This window comes from Pinus tabuliformis, chromosome 2_2 (assembly GCF_031772625.1).
Source record: "Pinus tabuliformis cultivar Carrire ecotype Pingquan chromosome 2_2, CPIR1, whole genome shotgun sequence".
Classification (NCBI taxonomy): domain Eukaryota; kingdom Viridiplantae; phylum Streptophyta; class Pinopsida; order Pinales; family Pinaceae; genus Pinus; species Pinus tabuliformis.
Window position 1 is genome coordinate 217,948,483 of NC_142300.1, and position 20,912 is coordinate 217,969,394.

The window sequence follows — 20,912 nt, forward strand, 5'->3', positions numbered from 1 at the left end:
CTCCAACCGATCTCCTGCTACAAACCAATCAAAACCAAAATTAAACTAATTAAATTGCATATTAGAAATCAGAAAAATAAACTCTCGTGCAATTGCTAAATTAAAATAAATAAAATCCAAAGAAATTCCATGCTAAAATTGCTTAAAATGGGTCTGATTACCATGAGTATTGCTTGGGAATGAATTAGTTGTATCATTTTCCCCAAGCCAATGAAATTTGCCCAAATCAAATTAGGAAAACCAATTGTCTGAATTTTTGGGTCATTAAAAGATTAAATCTACTAAACTTATCATTCATGTATTATTTTTCTCAGTCTTAGCTTTCCAACAAGCTATTGTGAGCTTCATTTGGACAAGTAAATCTTGAAATAATCCTTTTTAAAATTGAAGTGTTAAAAATGTTATACTTCGAGAAAAAAGCATGACTAAGCCAAAATTAAGTATTTTAATTAAAAAAATCTAATTTAAATTATATCATAATTAAATAATTATTAATTAATTATTAATTTACAACTTATATTAAATTAAATAAAATGAATATTTACAAAGAATCCTGAATTAATTAAAATTATTAAAATATAATTAATTAAATTATATTAATAATTAAATTATATGATTAAAATAATTAAAAATTCATTTTAATAAAATATTAACCATAATGAAGTGACCTTTTTCGTTTTTGGTACTCGTGAGGAGTCCCAAGGAGTTTATTAGGAGAAGAGGAGGCTTTATATACATGAAGTGGAGGAGAGGAGAGGTGTATCTGAGGTAAGGAAGAGAAATCTCGGGGGGAGGATTTCGGGAGGAAGGTTTCGGGTGTCATAACGAATATGTTATGAAATGCATGAGTTCTGAAATGAGGTGGGACTGAGATAAGAGAGGAGGGATAGGAGATTTCAGAGGAGAATTAAAATTAAGTTACGAAATAGGTTGAGCCCGAAATGAGATGAGGAGAGAGGAAAGTGAGGTGAGAGGAGGGTCAAGTGGATTGGGTCTTTCTATCTTAGTAAAAATTACAATCACTATATAATAAGTTTTAATCACATGAAAAATTACAATTATTTTTGTTAATAAGCTTCAGAGTTTCAGGATTTCAGACGTTTTTTAAAAAATAAAAATTATAACTATTTTTGTTAACAAGTTTCAGGATTTCAGGATTTCAAAAGTGTTTTAAAAATGGGAATTTGAAGTATATTTTCGAGATTCGAAAAATATAATTTTAGTTATTTTACAATTTTAGTTGTGTTGGTTTTGTAGAACTATTAGTAAAATAAAATTGAATTAAAAATTAATAAGAATCAATATTTACATTTTGAAAGTAATTAATTTACAAAGATTAAAATGATATGCATTTGGTACATTTTTAGCCTAGGCGGTAAAAATCACCAATCTTTGGAAGAGCACCATTTTTAAACTGAGTCCAAATTATATGAAATGAGAACCGATGGGAAGCTAGAAAGAAATCGAACACAATGAAACAATCCAAATAGAAATCCGAAGAAAGCAAAAATATCACAAAATTATCGCACACTTAACCAAAAGACAATATAACCATAATTTATTTAAAGGGTCTCAATTATTATTATGAAGATAATAAATAAAAATGGGGGGTTGTGATTTTACCACAACATGCCCCCTTTTTGTTTAGTGTCTCCATGAGATGGGGAAACTTTTGTTGAACTTGGTCCCTGGTGAGTCACTTGCCTTGGTGTAGGAGTTGGCCAACTTTGACAACTTGGTATAGTTGGATCCTCTATTTGCAAGTGTTCTTGATTTGTGTACCAACGATCTGATCACATTGTGTTCTGTTCAATGCAATCTGGGTTGAACTTTGTTGGTGTCAATTGCTTAGCAATGTCTGATGTGTCCAACAATGGTGGAAATTATGGCTGAAGGCGGTCCACATTGAATACGGGGTGCAGGCCAAGGAATGGGGGGATACTGAGCTTGAAATATTTGTCTCTCACAACCTTGGTGATGGTGTAAGGCTCGTATTGTAGTGGTCAAAGCTTTTGATGGGCTCCGAAAAGGTGTTTTTTTGCAAATGTAACCAAACTTTATCGCCCACGTGAAACTTATGTGGCACTCAACGTTGATCATGTAGTTGTTTGTAGTTGGCATTGACTTTATCCAAGATGTTGTGTACCTACTGGCAGATGTGTTGAATGTGCTCAATAAACTTGGTGGCTTGATCAACTTCAAAGTGAACATGGGAAGATTCTTCTTGTGTAGTTGCAAAAGGAAATGCAACATCAAGGGGACACAATGGTTGAAATCCTAGGCCCACTTGAAAAGGGTTATGTCCATTCGAGCTATGGAGAGCTATGTTATAGTTGTGTTGCACATAGGGAAGACTCTCATTCCATGTTTGTTGATGCTTAGAGTTGTACATGCATAGTATGTGCACAATCATACTATTGACGGCCTATGTCTGGCCATCAGTTTAGGGGTGGAATGTACTCAACTTGGTGAGTTTGGTGTGCAATAATGACAAGAGGCTTGACCAAAAAGCGCTTAGGAACCGACTATCCTGATATGATATAATGGTCTGCGAGACCCCAAATATGGCCATCTTAGAAAATATGTCGAGGACTACAAATACAAAGTCGTTATCATGCTTGTTAGAAGGAAGGATAGACATATAGTCCGTCGAGATGGATTCCCAGGGCCGACTATGAGCAGGAAAAGGAGTATACATGCTCTATTTCTTAATGGTTGGCTTGGCGATGGCAAGGGAAATGCATGATCTAATATATTTTCGGACATCCTATCAGAGAATTGGCCAATAAAAATACTTTTGTAGCATTGCCATTGTCTTCTCTACACCAAAATGTCCCAGCAACCAGTGCGCCTCCCAAATTATCTTGGCGGGTGCGCTTGAAGGAACACAAAGGTGTCCCAAGTGGCATAACAATGTCTCCTGGAGGTGGAAGTCCAAAATTTGATTTCCATCCATCAATATCTGGTATGTGGTGGTGAATTATGGGTCATTCTTGTAAAGTTGCAGCTATCCAGAAGTCTTGTGCCCACAAGAGTCGAGCACAATGGTCAGTGTCACAACTAGTGGCCAACTGAGGTAATCTACAACATTATTGGTGTTTCCCTTCTTGTACTTAACATTATGATGAAATTGTTGCCGATATGTGGACCATTTATGATGACGCTCGTTTTTCAACTTCCCTTATGTTTGTATAAACTGGAGAGGTCAGCGATCTATGTGGATGATCATCTCCTTCCACAGAATACAATGTTTCCACTACCGACAACATTACTGTTGTGGGGAAAAGTATCCAACACGGAATGACCCTATCCCACTCTAAGGGTGATAGTTCCTTAGCAACAGCTGAAGCAAAGCTATCTAAAGTTACTTCTTTATGACATGCAAGAGATGAAAGGAAGAGATCCACTTACCGATGTCTTGCACAAATGGTCGATCCAATCTCCTCTATTTGCCGCTCGCTCCCAGCTCCAAGTCTTCTCACGGGCCCAGCTACACGAGATCCTACGAACAAGACAAGAAAAGGAAACTACAAGAAGCATGCATTCATAATTGATTCAAGGATTAGCATAAATCAAATACGCAAGTAAGACAATACACCATTGAAACACATGCGAATAGAAGAACCTCAAATGCTTTATTAATATAAGGAAGTAAGGTTCAGGCGGTGATACAACCGTGAGAGGTCCAATCCAGCATCACCTTCCTGACAGAAAGAAATCTCCTCTTCACCTCCCTCAAGCAATCACCCAATACTCACAACTGTAAACCAACAGCAATTCTTTGCACAAAATTTCGGCCTCCAGATCCCATGGGATGAGATCCTTATATAGAGTTTTGGAGTGAAGATAAGTCAGCTTGATGTGTGACTTGTTGTCCTCTTCAACCCCAGTTGTTCTTCAGTCCTTGAGTCCACTCGGAGTTTCTACCTTCCACTTGGAGTTTTAGAACCTCTTTACTCATCATTAGGCGAATCTTCTGATCCAAGTGTCATTTTGGAAGCTTCCTGGGCACTGGCACATTGAGAAAAGATTCCTCCACATGTCAAAGTATGCCCAGCGCAGGTAGCCTTTGTTGCACTTGCTATGCAGCGCAGGTACACCATAGAGCTTTTGACATTCAGCGCAGATGCTTAGTGGAGCAGCTGCTTTGATCCAAAATTGACCTGTTTTTGAGTGTTTTTCAGTGGAGAACTGATCTGTAGTGCTGTGGTTTGCTGACCTTGTTCCTCTAGGGGTAGGAACAACAGGTTTAGGGACTTTGGATCCCTCAGATTATTGACATTTCATGCTCCATGCTGTAAGGCACAAAAATGTCTATAACAGTTGCCCCCTAAAGTATGAGGTCGTTTATCGGGTGAAATGCTTTATTAGGAGGATCCGAAGTTCATTCAATCGTCGGGAGATGACCTGTAACAAAATACAATACAATACATTATCTTTTCATACTTTCTTTTCATGATCTAGCTGATGCGGGCATTTCCCATGCTCAGCTTTATAAATACATTTGTTGTACATAAACAGACGATCGTATGATAATAGACTGATAATTCTCTGCTTTTAATTATCATCCTTTTAGTAGGATGATCATCTGCTGCACATGTCTATGTTTTTATCTCCTGAATATATATCGCAGCCCGGATGGATGAAACTAGATCCGGGGTCTTCAAACTTGTCCGATCTTCACTCTAGTACAAGTCGATCCATGTGAGAATTTCTTGAAGTCGAACATGGAAAGACATCGCTTGTTACCAGTCAATAATGTAAACTGTTAACAAGCGCGAGAGGAATCACCGATAATGATGATGACCCTCAAGGTACTGCAGCACAATTCACGTGGCGTGAATATAGGATCTGACGTCGAACACCACGCAAAGTCTCCCGGCCGAAGGTCATTAATGTATACCTATCGCCGGAAGTGAGAAACTTGCCATTGAGGCATGCAAGCTTCAAAGTACTGAGGGGGTGTTCCTAGATCAACTTCTTGGATAGTGAGCTGATGTCGACAAGAAGTGATCCGTCAAAGGAGGGCCTTAATGAATCCCACATCAGTGACACGGAACGGAGCTAGTGATGATGGTGAAAACGATCTGTGAAATATGATTCAGGGTGGCGGTCATGGAAGGATGAAAGATGATGTATGGTAGTGGATGGGACCCGGTTGACACTTTCTGAATGACATCTCTTGAACATATAACGACACTGATGTGATGGATCGGTAGCATTACCCCATGTATGGATGGTATGGCGAGACCATGGTGAAGGGACCGGTGAATGATAATAACCCAACCCGATATTTTACGGAGGCAAAAGTGTCATGTTCAAGAGCGACTTGCTACCATTAAGCTTTGAGGTTCTTCCCAATTTTTCCCCAGTCATTTCTGACCAGTACCTCTTTATTTTTGTCAAGCTTGAGGAGGATAACATATGCTTGTTCTATAACCTGCCCTTCGGGCAAGCCCATCGCTATGTTTTAACGAGCTTAACGATAGGGAAACTCGTTCTCATCTAAAGACAAGTTTGTCGCTATCTAGTATTTTTAACGAGCCCAGCGACAAAGACAACTCGGTCCTTTTCATCTTTAGAGAGTCTGAAAAGGGTACATAAAGTGGACTCCAGGGGTCCTTTTTCGTCATCTAATCCCTTAAGTCCGAAAAAGTATAAAACAATACAGAAGGGATGAATGTTCGATATCTTTATCGAGCCGAACTAGACAAGCGCTCGATCTTTTTGTGCAATAATCCCTCAGGTCCAAAAAGATTAAAATCTAGAGGAGGGATAGCTCTTCCGGTCCTTTTAACGAGCTGGAAGGCCAAAACTCGGCAAACTTTTCATATTTTACGAGTCAGTGAAAAAAGCTCAAAGAAGGCTCGTATTTTGAGGAACGAGTGATAAACAGGGATAGCAGCAGATTCCAGGTACAGGTTGGAATTTTCCAATCACGGCAGTATTACAAGGATGGCCAAGTGAAATCACTCTTCGCAGCTGTTCCTGAAAATAGGTAAACAATCAAGTGGATGTGAATGATCGGCCAAATGAAAAGTGGAGGTGACGGTGCACAAACACGACCAAGGCTTTTATGGCTGATGAATTTACGGTCTCAAATGGTTATTTACCAGTTCATTTTTTCTGGATGAGCTTGAACTCTGGGGGGGAAGCTTGCTCACATGCTTATGTTTATTTTTTAACGAGCATGAAGTCCGTTTTAAAACTGCTCGGATCTTGCGTTTATTTTTTAACGAGCATGAACCATGCCAAAACAGCTCGTTTGATAAGGTCAAATTCATATTTTACCATGACTAGTTTTTCTTTTCCAGAGATAGTACTGTTTCATCAATTGCTGCAACAAACTTGTTAGAAACAGATAACATGAAGTAAAAATACTAATATTTCACTTTGAACTACGTAAAAAGCAATTAAAAGATGTTTTTACCTCTCTTTTTACCATTTCATGTGCATTTGGTTTGTTGGAGCTTTGGAGGTGCCTCTTCCTCTTGATTTTTCACCAGCTGATTTCGGGAGATTCTGTGGACGATTTTCAGTGCCGTTTCCACCAGGTGGGAGCTAAACCCTAGCTCTATCTTTTCATGGTCTTATTTCTCAGTTTTATGCTTGTTTTCCTGCCCCCATGAGCCCCTGGGGTTTCACTAGGGCGCTCTGCCATCAGCGCAGGTGCCCTATATCGAAACCTGCGTTGGGGGTTCTCATTTTCAAAGGCAGTTTGTCTCCCAACGCAGGTGAGACCCTTCCCTACCTGCGTTGGGCGCAGAAAACATCTTGGTTGCACAATTTTTCATGAGATTTTTGCCATTTTCTTTACTCAGTCAGGGATCTTACTCCTCCTCTTGTTTGTTTTGCAGACTTTATTGGAGCAGAATGACTCTTACGTGGCGAGAACGAGAGCATGAAGAGGAGGACATGATTGCCCTCCATGATCCTGTTACCGTGAGCGCGTTGCGGAACTGTGGCTTGCTAAAATTCTTCCGCATATCCAGCATGAGGGCACAGATACGTTTACTGCAGTACCTGCTTGATGCTTGGGATCCTGTTAACCAAGTGTTCCAGATTAGGGGCAAGTCCATCCCTTTGACCATAGTGGACATTTACTTCTTGACTGGGTTGTCAAGGCGAGGTGCCCCCATTTCCTTGTCCGGTTCGGCCCGAGGGAGCGATTCCGTGAAAGATTATATCCGTCAGTATTGTAGGGAGGGATCCCAGCCGAGCAGAGACGGCAAGGTTTCTATCCGTGATATCACTGACAGGTCTCTCAGGTCTATTATGTACACGATTTGTAGGATGGCCGGCAGCGCATCCCCTCATGTTGCCAACAGGTCTTATGTGCAGCATGCCCTGGAGTGTCTTCAGCCGAAAGTTTTTAACTGGTGTGATGCAGTACTGGTTCAGATGAAAAACCAGTTGACCAAAGTAAAGGACGGGAAACTGAAGAACTTTGGCTTCGGTTCAGTTTTGACTGCCTTCGCTTTGGAGAAGATACCCCTGATGCAACCTCAGTATATTGTTCTCGACTTGCCATCTCCTACTGAGCCACGCATGCAGAGGTGGGTTGACCACATGTCCAGACACGCAGGTCAATTCCAGATTACTTTTACTGATGCATTCTTTAGGTGGTTCGAGCGGCAGGATATGGCTTTTTCCGAGCATCCATATATTGGCATGGATTTCTGAGGTGATCCGGATTTGGTGCTACCGGATGGCGAGCAGTGGGGTGATCTTGGTAAAATCTTGACCTTATCATTGTTTACTGTTTTTTATTTATAATGTCCTTGTGCTTTACTCTATCAAGACTCTAATCAAACTCATGTGTGCATGCAGATGTTGGTCCCGTCTGTCCAGCAGTTCGTCCGAGAGCTCCGGCCGCTGCCCCAGCAGGGGAGGCTCCTGGGAGAGCTATTCTCCGTGACCTTGACTTGGCCGAGACTCTTGCAGCTGTGCAGGAACAGGTCGAGGGTCTTACCCTTGGGATTCCGGATGTACGGATCGACGAGCTGCCTCTACGATTGCAGCGACATACTGCTGGTGTTCCTAGACGATGGTCTCGTCTTCTGCGCATGATTGCACAGGCCGTGGCATGTTATCATGAGCATCACTAGGCTAGGGTGCCCCCCAGCCATTTTTGAGTTTTGGGGTCGTATGACCGATTTTGTCTTGGTTACAGAACACTATATGTAAACCGTAAACAGTTATATATATTTTTGATTTTCGGGGTTTATTCCAGTTTTTATGTGATCCATGTATGAAACATCGATGATGCTTCTCTTTTTATCAATTTTGCAAATGTCTATCTAACACATAGTTTGCTAATGAGTCGGTTAATGTGTTTAAGTTTCTGGAAATGTGTTGATATTGGATAAAATCAAACTGTCTTTCCAAGATTTTAACTCTTAGGAACTTGCGATAAATAGCTGGATTTCGGACAGAGTAGGTACCATTGAGCTGTAGTACCACGAGCTGTGAGTCTAGCCTGACGACTAGCCGGCGTATGCCATGGGTGATGGCATCAGAGAGGAGCTCTATCAACGCGCTATACTCAGCGATATTATTTGTTGATTGACCAATACATACCCCCCTGAAACTCACTAACTCGCCGCTTGGGTCAAAAATGGCCCATGCTGCAGAGGATAGGTTCCTCGAACTACGACTCGCTCCGTCAGCATATCCAACCCACGGTTCCAATGGATTTGACATCTGCAAAAAAGCGGATTACTTAAACCGGAACAAACGCTTTAGCGAAAACAAAAATGTAACAAAAGCATACAGGTTACTATTAGGCATAGTAACGTTTAAGGTACAACCCGTTACGGGGTTGCACCAGTGGAATTCCGTCATAATCTACCAACTCGTAGGCTCCTTTTGCTAATACACTCTTAACAATATAAGGGCCCATCCATAAGGACTTGAATTTCCCAGCTCCCAATTTATCGGATTCTTGGTCATAAAGCAAGACCAAATCACCTTCCGAGAAGACACGGGGTTTGACATTTTTGTCGAACTGCACTTTGACTCGTTTCTTGTGGGCTTCGTTGGCCAAGGCGGCATCACGACGGGTTTCATCCAACTGGATTAATTCCAAGAAACGAGCTTCTTCTTCAGAGGTTCCGGGGAGGAGATCAATTGCGAGTTTAAGGGACGAAATTTCACACTGGATTGGTAGGATCGCCTCTAGGCCATACACCAGTTGGAACGGTGTGAACCCAGTGGCATTCCTTACCGACGTTCGGTAGGCCCACAAAGCTGAGTACAGGATCAAATGCCATCTTCTTTTGTGAACCCCAACCATCCTTTGCAGCATGCGCTTCAGGACCTTGTTGATCGCTTCAACTTGTCCGTTAGCTTGCGGATAGTACGGAGTAGAGCTGTCGTGAGACAATCCTAGTTTGGCAGTTAATTCAACCATCATGTGATTGCGAAAATGCGATCCATGATCTGTCACTATGGCCTGTGGTATGCCGAATCTAGCGACCACATGATTAAAAAAGAATAGGGTTTGTTTCACCAGTGTTATCCAATGTAGGCATCGCCTCGGCCCATTTGGTAAAATAGTCAACTGCGACTATAATATACCCATGCCCCCCGGTCGAGGTGGGGTTACATTGCATGAAATCGATGCCCCACTTGGCGAAAGGCCCCACAGCTATTATTGGCTGTAAAGGAGCGGGGGGTCTTCTGGTTTTGCTATCAAAAATCTGACATGCATGGCAACTTCTAACTGCGGTTATGCAATCTTTGAACATGGTTGGCCAGAAGTATCCTGCTCGTAAGATTCTTTGTGCTGTAGCATATCCAGATTGATGCCCCCCACAGGTGCCTGAATGATATTCATTCAGGGCTTTTTCGGCCTCCTCATGGGTGAGACGCCTTCTCAGGACCGTATCGACACCACGACGGTAAAGCGTATCACCAACGATCATGTAGTCTTTTGCTTGGTATCGAATGCGTTTTTGTTCTGAGTGAGAGGTGTCTGGCCGAAACTTTTGGGTTTGGAGATAAACTATTATATCTCCATACCACTCATCACTTGCTGATATCAGAAACAAACTTTCGTCCACGATCAATTCTTTGGACGTTTCATCGTTGGACGATGATGGGAGATCGCATAATAATTCTGCGAAAACTAAAGCTTTCTTTGATTTGGATTTCACAAATTCCAGATCAAACTCTTGAAGGATAGCTATCCACTTTGAATATTTGCCCCCAAGCAACTGTCGCGACAGTATATAAGTCATGGGGTTGCAATCTGACAATACGGTGGTCTTCCTGAAGAGGACATAATGCCGAAATCTTTGTATCGCTTGAACAGCAGCAAGTGCTAGCTTTTCAACATGAGAATATCTACTTTCTGTATCATTTAAGTTTTTACTTAAATAATATATAGGGTGTTCAATTCCATCGGCTTCTTGAACTAAAACCATTGCTATGGTCGTATCTGCTGCAGCCAGATACAGGTTAAAGTCCCTTAGATAGTCTGGGGCGTACATTAATGATGCTTTGACTAGTGCTTCTTTCAAAGCATCAAAGGAAGCTTGTGCAACCTGGTCCCAGACGAAAGGTACATCCTTTTTCAGGAGACGGGTATAACCTTTAGCAAGTTCTGCGTAATTTGGAATGAACCTCCTCAGAAAGTTTGCTTTCCCTTGGAGTTTCTGAATCTGAAGCAAGTTCGAAGGTGGAGGCAAATTAATGATTGCCTGCACCTTGCAAGGGTCGAGACGAATCCCATCCTTGGAGACTATAAAGCCAATTAAACGACCAGAACCGACGCAAAACACACATTTGTGTGGATTGAGTCTTATCTTGTAGTGTCGGCAACGTAGAAATATTGCTCTTAAATGTTGCGGATGATCAGTCCGCTTTTGCGAATGATCCGGAAGATCGTCAAGATAAGGTTGAACGATGTTCTTGATGTCATGGAAATCATAATTCATTGCTCTCTGAAACGTCGCTCCTGCGTTCTTTAAACCAAAGGGTAATTTTCGATAAGTGAAGGTGCCCCACGGACAAATAAATGCAGTCTTTGACTGGTCCTGTGGGCGGATATTAATTTGATTATACCCGGAAAATCCGTCCATAAACGAAAAGATTTCACATCCGGCGCATTCATCAATTATCTGGTCGATGAAGGGTGTAGGGTAGTTGTCCTTTGGACAGGCTTGATTTACATCCCTATAATCGACGCACACTCGTATTGTTCCTTGTTTTTTCATAACAGGGACGATATTCGATACCCAATCGGTTAGAGGAACCGGGTAGATGAAACCAGCATGGAGAAGTTTCTCAACTTCCGCTTTAATGGCAGCGGCCTTCTTGGGGTGTAACTGCCGAAGCCGCTGTCTTACTGGTTTGACATCAGGATACATCTTAATTTCATGTTCAACGATACTCGAGTCAATGCCTAGCATTTCATCATATGACCAGGCAAAGACATCTCTAAATTCGCGGAAAAGAGCTTTATATATTTCTTGTTCTGAAGGGGAACAACCTTTGCCGACATAAATATTCTCTACAATGTCTGTTTTGGTCGAGATATTTATGGCTATAGTTTCTTCTATATTGGATAGGTTTCTCTCGGAGTCCACCGTATTTACAGTATTCGTTAGGAATTCAAATACTGAGGGGTGATACAGGTCGCCTTGAGTATCTTCCTTAGGAAGGGAACGATGGTGGTTATCATCCCATGGTGCCCCCTCAATCCACATTGATTGCAGGATTCCTTCGTCACTTGCATGCACTCGTGACCAAGGATCCAAAGGGGTACCACATTCTCCTGACCTATCTACCCAAATGCTTGACGAGCATTGATTTGGGCTCGCCTCCCATGCCTGAAACATTGATTGCTACAATATTTCGATTGGGCTCGGGTGCAAGACCATTGCCCGATCCATGATGACTTTGTCTTTTGCGACCTTCATGGAAGATATCATGTTGCAGGTAGCCACCAATGGTACATTTCCTATGTACATATGATTTGGTAGCGAGAAAGTCCCCATCATCGTGGGGTCTTTCAACAGGCCTACTCCTATATCTTGAATTGAATGGTCGCTTTCATGGATCATGGGAATGCTTCCCGTAACTTGTGAACCATTAAGGAGGAAGTTCTGTTGGTCGACGACCGTAATCCCTCCTTCAAACGGGAATGCGATCTTCCTAAAATAAGTCGACACGACAGCTGCCATGGCATAGATCCATGGTCTTCCCAGTAGGATGTTGTAATCCAGATTTCCATCTATGACTTCAACATCAATCTCTACTGTTTTTCCACCTAGTTCAACCTTCAAGTTACTTAGAATACCGTAAGGGGTATATGTCCTACCGTCGAAAGCCTTTAGTGTTGTCGAAGATCTCGACAAGGTTGGCGACCCTAGCGTTTTCCAGCAGCTCATCGACATAATACATGTAGATGCCCCCTCGTCAATAATTGTTATGTGAACAGTTTTGTTGAGGGCCTTCACTTGAATAAGGAAAGCTAGTTGAGCTGGTAACTGAGGGTCATACCCTTTGTGATCAAAGGACACAAGATTGGAATCCTTAGGATCAACCCCCCCTATTGCCGATAACAATGCCTGCCTTTGGGATGGACAATTTTGTAGTACTTCTAGAGTCGACATGGCGGATGGCGATTGAGCCAAATCTTCTACTATGTTATAATGTTGCGCCGCTCTGGCACGAGGATTAAAAGTCGACTTGTGTACTACACCCTTTGGTGGTTTTATCGTTAATTCTGGCATTATGGGTGGGACAACTTCTGTCGAAGTTGTTGTCGAACTACTAGGTTGATCTTTACCTTTTTCGTTTGACAGTTGCGGATTCCCGTAATCTTTGTTCCTTGTCGAAATCAAAGCATCATTCTGCTGCTTGGAGATCGATAACATCAGCACTTGCGACGGGGAAGCATTTCCACTATCAACCATATTTTGACCTGGATTGGGAAATGGATCTGTCAACACAGCTGGGTTCTTTGGACTTTTAAAGAATCTCTTGAGCTCAGCTTTGTATGGACAATCTGTTGTCTTGTGATCTTCGTCACATATCATACAAGGCCATTTCTTTTTCCCTTTCTCAGGAGGGTTTGAAGAAGTTTTTTCAGGTGACGGATCATCCTGTTGCTTCTTCTTCCCTTTGTTTTGCTTCTTCTTGCTTCCTGGTTGATTGGTTTCTTTGCCTTTATCTGCTGATATGGCATTTACTTCCGAAGCAAGAATCTCTTCATGGGCATTTCGATCTGAAGTCTTACGGGCTTTCTGAGGTGAAGCCTTTTTCGACTTCGCGCTTGCAGTGCCAATCACGCCATCTCCGGCATGAGAGTCAATATTCGATTTAGGAGGGGGAGGAATTGAAAATTCAGGTCTGGGGGCATCAGGTATTTTGTCGTAGAGCGTGCCAGACTGAGTATATACCAAGTCTAAATATTGAGCACGAGCAATCACTTGCTCCTTTGTTACGACCCCCCCCTTGGCCACATCTTCGGTTATAGCCGGAAGTATTGACTTTATAAACCATTCGGCTAATAGCTGATCAGGAACGTATGTTTTCACCATCCTCCGACGGCGACGCCACTCATGTATGTGATCAGATATGTGAGTAGCTGTCGTCTGTTTGAAGTTGGTCAGTATCTCGGTTCCTGTTTCATACCTGATAGGTAATTGAAAATGGGTTAGGAAAGTCGTGGCTAAGGAGCTGAAATTGTCGAAAGAGGTTCTTGGCAATTCTATATACCATTTAGCCGCCGGACCTGTCAATGTCCTCTGGAAGAGGCGAAGTCTTATCGAATCATCGTTCAGAGTGTTCGATGAACACCATAGATGAAAGGTCATGACGTGATTCGACGGGTCTTCACCTGGATTTCCATTGAATTTAGGAATGTCGGAGGGAAGTTTGTGAGGAATCGCTGGCCACCAAGGGGCATAAGCAATCGGATCGTTCGTCAACCGATGTAAATCGGGTAACTCTAGAGTTGCCACGAATGGCAGCTGTTGACTCAGATTAGGCGAAGCGTACCCAGGATACGAAGGGATCGCCTGAGCAGTTGGTCTTTGCATACCGGCATAATGTATTTGATGCTGGTATGATTGATACGGTTGGTGGACTACCCCACTGTAAAGTGGTTGGTTTTGACCGTATTGTAGGTACGGTTGTCCATTGTTCGCAAAAATCTGCTGCTCGGTACCTTGGTACACTTGCTGGAACTGCGGTTGTTGATACTGCACCAACCATGGTTGTGATACCATTGGTTGTTGTGCGATGCTTACCACTGGGCCAAGATGAGGGGTAAGGGTACCCGTTTGTGCTTGTGTCGCCCCGCCAGTCGGCGATTGTGGTTGGGTTGCAGGGTCAAAGGGTTGTTGCATTACAACCTGAGAAAACTGAGGTTGACATGCAACAGGTATTGTTTGAACTTGCGACACAGTCACAATTGCTGGTGTCGTCGGGATGTTCGTCACAGGAATCTGTTGTTGCATAGAATACACAACTCTTGGTTGCTGGGGTAGCATAGGTATCCAACCACTTGTAGTTATTCCAGTATAACCTGAGTATGGTTGTGAGCTCCCGTATGGGTAACCTCCTGGAGGGGGTAATGAAAAAGCATATTGCCCCCCATACGGTGGTGGTCCGGAACCGAGAGGATTTATTACACCTCGAGGACCGGATTGCCCAAACTGATTTCCGAAAGGATCAATTTGTTGAGTTCCAACATAGGAGTTACCGGGTATTATCCCGGGAGAACAAACAGGAACAAACCATACTGTCGTCATGGCCCCCAAAGGGACCCCCTCCAGCTGTTGAGAGTTAGGGACAGATGGTATGCCGGCGAACATTGTCGGAATGACTGCAGGGAGTTCTACTGTCGCTGTGTCATTTGGCACAGTCCTAGATGTTGACGGTTGTTCAGACATTTTGAGTCTATCCAGTAGATTTCCTAGTGATTCTTCAGGAACTTCTCTGGGTGATAGGCTAGCTTCTGATGCAGTAGGAAGTAGAGTGATCCCTGCTCCAAAATGTGTTGGAGTAGTTGCTTGCGGATCTTCTACAATTTCTTCTATTGCGATCAGACCGGGTGGAAGAGGAAGACCGTCAGGTCCGTAGAATATTTCTGGTGCCGAAGAAGGGGTTGTTTCGACAGCGACAGTTGTTTGAGGAGCAAGACTCTCTGAACCGATCACTGATGGAACTGATTCAGTAACACAAGTATTTGCTCTCAGACTAGGATCAGTGTTACTGTCCTTCTGGGGCTGTTGAACTTCTTCAATAAGGGCAGGGTTTCCAGAAATGTTTGGAGTAACCGGAACCTCAGATGTCGTCGGAACACTTGTTCTAACTTTGACAGGAGATTTGGAACCAGTTGAACGAGATCGCTTTGCCCGGGTTGTTTTCGATTCCGGAGACAAAGACGGTTGACTCGTACGCCTCCGCGAACGACGGTTCATCGATTGACTTTCTTCCACAGTTGCGGATTACTTGATCAACCAACAATGCACAGGGTAAAAATGTGTTTTCGAATTGGATTAATTTTAGACGCTTTTTAAGACACAACTTGCTTTTTCATGTTTTAAGAGTCGATAAAAAGCTAAAGATGACTCTAGTCTCCTTCGATGTATTAACGAGCCCGAAGTGACAAATGCTCGGATGGACTTTTTCAGTTATAGAGTTTGAAAAAGGCCAAAAGAAACTACTCTGGAGTTCTAGGCAGAGGGTGTGCCAAACCTTTCGCGAAACCACAGAATACGTTTTACGGTACGAGTGGTCGATCTTCGTGAATGCTGTGTTCACTGCATCGCGATCAGTAGGGCGGCCGACACGGCTTCCTATGGATAAAGGCTTTGTTCCTATAGGGGTCCCCCAATATACGCGACGGTACGCGGGGGCACAAGTCCGTATTAGTGCTATCGTCCCTCAGGAGGAATCACCCACCTTCGTAGAGATCGACGGTCACTATGTTTAACGACGCCGGAACACGTCTCTACCTAGACCTCTACTGTGTTTCGTTATGTTTCAAAGCGTTGTTAGATAAATTCAGTTCTTTTTAGGTTGATCTTGCTTAGCAGTTTGCCTTTATGGATCACCACGTGATGTATGATACAACTCCTAAATGCAGTCTAAGAATGATAAGCAAGCTTTTTCAATTCTTTCAACTTATGAAAATCTGAACTACTGAGGGAAAAGAAAGACATCATCTTTTCAAACAGATCATAGAGCACACACTGATGCACTTTTCCTAAATCGACATGCAAACTGTCAAAATGCACATGCACAATGCAAGTATTTCTTTTCTTCTTCCTTAATGTTGATGTATTACAAAAAGAAAGCTGTTGTATAATTTCGAATTCAATTTCAAGTGAAAGAAAACAAGTTTTGTCCAATAATCAAAAGAACACCTTAAGATTCACTCGTTTCAACACAAGAAATACTGAAATTCGAACCATATAACGAAAGCAAATGCTCAAGCAGCTATGAACAGCAATAAACTAGCTCTTAGAATCACAACGACACTTTATTACAGGCCTAGATCCAAGAGGTCACAGCAAGACTAGTTCACTTTCGCTACGGGAAACTGTGAATGAAAGCAAGAAATACAATAAGAACAATCACGGTTTCTTCATACAACTGAGGCGGAATGAAGGCAAAGAAAGGTAGTTTCAGCTGGGTATACAGGTTGACAACAGGCTGCAAAAACAATATTGAAAACTGGGCAACAGACAGTAGGGAACCCCGGTTGCACAAGGCAAAACTGGATCAGCGCAGGTACTGCACTGTCAATCTGACATGCAGTGCAGGTAGCCCCTTCGGGACCTGCGTTGCAGCGCAGGTAGCCTTTGCTGCAGCTGCACTGAAGAGACAACTCTCGTCTCTCTCAGATTTCGGGTCACAGTTTGCTCAAAAATCAATGGTTTTTGGCCAAATCAGAGGCTATCAGCCAAGTATACACTAGAGGATGATTAAGGAAGATGAACACTATCACAAAGAGCTAAAAAGAGTCCTTGTGGATCAGCTCTTCAAATCATAAACATGCCCAGCACTGAGCTAGAGTAGCTGCCCTCTACTTTGCATTCGAAGGATTCGAATGCAGTTCGATTCGGTACTCCCTTTGTTTAGGAAATGAATAGCAAGAAACACAAGCTACCAACAAGACACGATCCCCAGCGGAGTCGCCAGTCTGTTGTGGGGAAAAGTATCCAACACGGAATGACCCTATCCCACTCTAAGGGTGATAGTTCCTTAGCAACAGCTGAAGCAAAGCTATCTAAAGTTACTTCTTTATGACATGCAAGAGATGAAAGGAAGAGATCCACTTACCGATGTCTTGCGCAAATGGTCGATCCAATCTCCTCTATTTGCCGCTCGCTCCCAGCTCCAAGTCTTCTCACAGGCCCAGCTACACGAGATCCTGCGAACAAGACAAGAAAAGGAAACTACAAGAAGCATGCATTCATAATTGATTCAAGGATTAGCATAAATCAAATACGCAAGTAAGACAATACACCATTGAAACACATGCGAATAGAAGAACCTCAAATGCTTTATTAATATAAGGAAGTAAGGTTCAGGCGGTGATACAACCGTGAGAGGTCCAATCCAGCATCACCTTCCCGACGGAAAAAAATCTCCTCTTCACCTCCCTCAAGCAATCACCCAATACTCACAACTGTAAACCAACAGCAATTCTTTGCACAAAATTCCGGCCTCCAGATCCCATGGGATGAGATCCTTATATAGAGTTTTGGAGTGAAGATAAGTCAGCTTGATGTGTGACTTGTTGTCCTCTTCAACCCCAGTTGTTCTTCAGTCCTTGAGTCCACTCGGAGTTTCTACCTTCCACTTGGAGTTTTAGAACCTCTTTACTCATCATTAGGCGAATCTTCTGATCCAAGTGTCATTTTGGAATGGGCACTGGCACATTGAGAAAAGATTCCTCCACATGTCAAAGTACGCCCAGCGCAGGTAGCCTTTGTTGCACTTGCTATGCAGCGCAGGTACACCATAGAGCTTTTGACATTCAGCGCAGATGCTTAGTGGAGCAGCTGCTTTGATCCAAAATTGACCTGTTTTTGAGTGTTTTTCAGTGGAGAACTGATCTGTAGTGCTGTGGTTTGATGACCTTGTTCCTCTAGGGGTAGGAACAACAGGTTTAGGGACTTTGGATCCCTCAGATTATTGACATTTCATGCTCCATGCTGTAAGGCACAAAAATGTCTATAACACTTACACAATGGAATACATCTCTTTATCATAAGTGGGGTGTTTACGAATTGTATCGGAAATTGTCTCACTGTGATAGGCCAGAAGATGGCCTTGCTGGGTAAGGACTACACCAATAGCATATTTGAAGGCATATGTCTCAATTTTAAATGGTTGTTACAAGTCTAGCACTGTGAGAACTATTGCAGACAAAAGGTGGTGCTTCAGCTCAATGAATGCCTTCTGTTGGGACTTGAACAAGAAAAAATTTACTTTCTCTCTACCCTTGGTAACTTGACTCAATGACTAAGTGATATGAGATAATCCCAACACGAACCTTCTATAGAAATTAGAAAGGCCCAAAAAGCTAAGAAGCTCTATTAAAGTGGTTGGGGTTGGCCAATCCCGAATGATTTGGATCTTAGCTAGATCCACATGCACTCCCTGCTCATCAATGATGTAACCTAGATATTGGACCTAGTTCATGCCAAAGGTGCATTTCTCAGAGTTGGCACATAGATTTGAAGGACCTGTTGAATATGCTGCAAGTGTTCTTCTCAAATCTTACTAAAGATGAGGATGTTGTCCAGATATACAACCACGAATGAGTTGGTGAATGGCCACAAGATGTGATCCAACAACCTCATAAAATTTGTAGGGGAATTTGTTAACCTGAAGGGCATAACCAACCATTAAAAAGGGCTCTCCTTGGATTTGAAGGCGATCTTCTATACGTCTATGGGTTCTTTCGAACCTAGTGATAGTCAAACTTCAAATCAATCTTGTTGAAATACTTGGACTCCTTGAACTAGTCAAGAAGGTCATCAATCTATGGGATTGGATAGTGGTTCCTCATAGTGATTTTATTTACTACTCGATAATGAATGAAGTGTCTCCAAGTCCCATCCTTCTTCTGCACAAGTACAATTGGTCTCCCACAAGGTGAGGAACTTGTTCGGATGTGCCCTTTTTGTAGCAACTCATAGAACTGCAGCTTGATTTCTTCGTTTTCTAGAATAGAGAGGTAGTATATCATCCCATTGGGTAGAGGTGCCACAGGAGTTAGATCGATTGAATGCTTGACTTGACAGTGAAAGGGTACCCCTGTACAGATGTGGCCATAATCTTCCCCTTACTTTGAGAGTGAATTAGAAAGAAAACAAACTTGCAATTCTAGGAGAAGATCTTACTGCATTGCTTAATAGAGATCAAAGTATTGAGGGTAGCTGGAACTACCCTGGGTATCATGTATAGCCTACTACCCAAAGTAATAATAAGAGTGTGAGGCCTAGAATCATACACAACATGATGCTTGCACAAGTATGGTTTTCTTAATAACAGATCACAAACTTCAAGGGGAGTAACATAACACAATACCTCATCCATGAAGGGCTTGATGTTGTAGGGTAGGCGACCCTACTAGCGGAAGCAGAGATCTCACCATTGGTGGACCCATATGATGGTGTATGACTACGGGTGTGGTGTCATCGGCAGGCTCAAGCGCTTCATGACCTCATCTGAGATGAGTTTATTTTGGTTCCACTGCTAACAATGGACTACAACGGAGAACCCTTCACCCACATCTTTGAGTGGAAGAGACGCTCCCCCTCCTTTGGAACTTCAGGCTCAATCTTCTAGACCTTGGTGGTGGTAATGGTGGCGTTGGGGTATGGATCGATAATCTACTTCCCCTTTTTGTTCCCCTTATTGGGCTTCGACTCAGAGTTATAACATGCATCAAACTCTAAATCTTTCATCTCGATGGTGGTAATGGTGATGTTGGGATATGGATCGATAATCCACTTCCCCTTTTCGTTCCCCTTGTTGGGCTCCGACTCGGAGTTATAACATGCATCAAACTCTAAATCTTTCATCCAGGGTCAATGAGGTCAGTCTTGCAATGGTTCAACTAGTTCAAGTCCTAACTCCATATACCTCGACCTCGTTGAGGACATGCACAAAAAAATAGAGAAAGAGAAGACCACTCTGATACCATTCATCCACATTTAAGCAATAACAAAATGAAATACAAATGTAAACAAAAATACATAGATACAATGAAAACTAAACTTCAATTAAGTAATAAGAAATATTGAAAATTGTTTACATGCGAAATGGAAACAAAATAGCTCAAGTGATGGTAGCTTATAGCTGAGAAGATATGATGGTTACACGCCTTCTAAACTATGTTACAATGAGGCTCAAAGGCCTTTTTATAATAAAGAATAAGTGTGAAACCCTAAACCTAGGAGATGACATGCCAACGGTTTTGGGCCTTGTTGGGATAAGTTGGACCACCAACTTCCTAGGGTCGTAACTTTGGCATATGATCTCCATTCGGCTATCATAATATCTTGGTTCAAAGATCTCCACGAGGAGGAAAAAAAAATTGTGAAACAAATTCTGGCACTTTTTTGGTCTCTCTGTTTTCCCAAAAAAACATCTTTTAGGATTTCAAAATGACTATGAAAGTTTAGGATCCAAAAAACTGCCAAAAATAGAAATTCATTCTAGAATTAAGGAAACTGAAAGGAAATGGTCTTGGGGTTCCAAGTGGAATAGATGGGTAGCTACCAATATCCACTTGGATCAGTCCTCCCCCCTTAGGAAGAAATGGTCACCATTGTGTTGAGTGTCTCCATGAGATGGGGAAACATTTGTTGAACTTGGTCTCTGGTGAGCCACTTTCCCTGATGCAGGAGCCAACCAACTTTGACAACTCGGTA